This window comes from Gekko japonicus, unplaced genomic scaffold (assembly GCF_001447785.1).
Source record: "Gekko japonicus isolate JY-2015 unplaced genomic scaffold, Gekko_japonicus_V1.1 scaffold2110, whole genome shotgun sequence".
NCBI lineage: Eukaryota > Metazoa > Chordata > Lepidosauria > Squamata > Gekkonidae > Gekko > Gekko japonicus.
In genome coordinates this window covers 191702-194167 of record NW_015172068.1, presented here as the reverse complement: position 1 = coordinate 194167, position 2466 = coordinate 191702, and positions in this window count along the sequence as shown.

The following is a 2466-nucleotide window of genomic DNA, read 5'->3' as shown; positions in this document are numbered from 1 at the left end:
AGCAGGAATAGGAAGGTGAGAAAGATCCCCTTCAGCTAGCTAGTAAGCCCCTGATAGATACGATCTTTCAAGCATCTTTTCTTGGATGGAAACTACTTGAACTTATTGAGATTTATTTTCTGTATCTGATTGACATGTAATTTGGTATCGTACATTTCTTAACATGCAATTACATACGTTTCTTTCTTGACCAATTAGGGATTTTGAGTTCCTTTTTAAAATATTTCACTAGACTCTTTTTAATGCACTTACATATAGAAGGGACATGCTTTTCGAAACTAAGAACTTAAAACAAAGGAGAAGGAACGAGGAGGATGTTCACTACTTAAGTCTTTTTAAAAACCTACAAAACAGTCATGAAACAGATTTCAATTTGAAAGCTGACACGGGTCTTGGAAATGGCTTCTCAAAAGCATGAGGGAATACAACGTTGAATACTCAGCAATGTATTAAAATTGTTTCATATTTTCATCCTGTTTTACGGAGAAAATTTCAGCTACCCTGTTGTAATTACAAAGAAAACGGGCCCCAGCGTCCTGTCTGCAATCTTACAGGGTGCGTGCAGCCCAGATTCCCAAGACCACCATTCTTCATGAGAATTAAGGATAAAGGTCACTTCATAGGACCTCCCCAGTATTACATGAGGTTGGTCAGCATTAAGAATATAAGAGAAGCCAATGTTGGATCAGGCCAATGGCCCATCCAGCCCAACACTCTGTCACACAGGGGCCAAAAATACCAGGTGCCATCAGGAGGTCCAGCAGTGGGGCCAGGACATTCACATTTCAAATGGTGCCACCCCGGAGCCTAGTCCATATTTGATAAATTACGATTTGTGAAATTATAATGATGACAAATTGTACAAATTGAAATGTTCCTCAGTTTTATTCAGAATTTCAGGCTTAACAAAGTAATGATTCCCAAATTTCAGAAATAGATCACTTACCTTTCTTTTAGGAGGTTGTTATGATGATCCACTATAGTGTTTATAACAGAACTGGATTTATGAAGTGACAGAGCAGTAAACCTAGACTGACACTCCCATGCTGACAAATCTAGATTAATTACATCATAAACTTGGAGGCATATGCCTGGTTTATTGTAAAAATAAATAAATCACATGCTGAGGCGGTACAGGCTCTAGCCGTAGTGCAAACTAAGCATACTTTTGCATAACAGTTTTCACAGCTGTTGAGAAAATGTTTGTTGTCTTATATTGTATCAGAAAAAGAGAGAAATTTGTTTAAGTTTTTGATGTCGTTGGATACTCTTGTGACAGACAGGTTAAGTTCCACGTCTCCCTCAGAATGGCCAATTGGAGCTGACAATGTTGGCGAGAGGGGGAGATGAAGGGAGCTTGGTTCAGTGGGGTTACTCTGGCTGAGTGAAGCTGTGGAGAAGAGCAGTGTAATGCTCACTGGAAAAAGATCAAATTGTAACAAAGAAACCCAAATGCTGAATAGGGAAATAGTTTGGAAGTTCTACTGAAAAGCAGCTTTGTAACCCCTGCTTAATCTAGTCCAATGTTACATTCAAATCAGAAATAAAAGTTAATTCCTTGTTTAATCCTGTGAGCTAGTTGTCTCAGAGAAACACACACACGGATAAATGGTGGCAGCGTGTAAGCCGCTCTGAGACTCCTTTGGGTCGTGAAGGGCAGGGTATAAATCCAATCTCTTCTTCTCTAAGCCCTGTGAACTCGGAAGGAGAGGAGGAAGTGGAGAGAAGAAGCCTGATGAGCCAGGGAAAGGGAAGCTGAAGCTTCAGACATGAGCAAAGCGATGCAGCAGCAGCAGAAGTCCCAGTGAAGAAACTTCACAAGTACATTGTTATGGCATAAATATGTGCTATTATTAACATTGCAAATAGCCCAGACTAGACTGAGCTTGTCAGAAGTTGGAAACTGAGGGACAAGCATGGAGAGTACTCAGATGGGAGACCACCAAGGAAAACCAGAGTTGCAGAGCAAGGCAATGGCCAACCACCTCTGTTCATCTTTTGCCTTGAAAAACCCGATGATGGGTCAACCATAAGTCATTTGCTACTTGTCTGCACTCTACTATATAATCATCCCAAAAGTTATCAATTATCAATAATGTTAAGTTGTATATTTTCATTTATGGAACTGGCTCTTTGTCAATCTCTTGCTCTGAATGTTGACACTGGCTCGATAAGTTGTAAGATGCCAGGCTCTGCACCAGATTCACAAAAAAAAAACCTATGTTCATGCTGAAGGAAGCCTCATTGATTCCAGTATGCTAATTCAGCATCACAAACATGGCTTGGATCAGATGCTAGCGGAATAAATATATTTTCACACACCTGAAATAGGCCCAACACCGGCGGCGGGGGGGGGGATTGTAAGTATTTGATTCAAAGTAGAAGACAAAATTGATTTTCCAGTCTGGCCAGTAAATAAAACAGAAAGCTGGAGATTGATTTCCCTGTTCTATTACCATCATTATG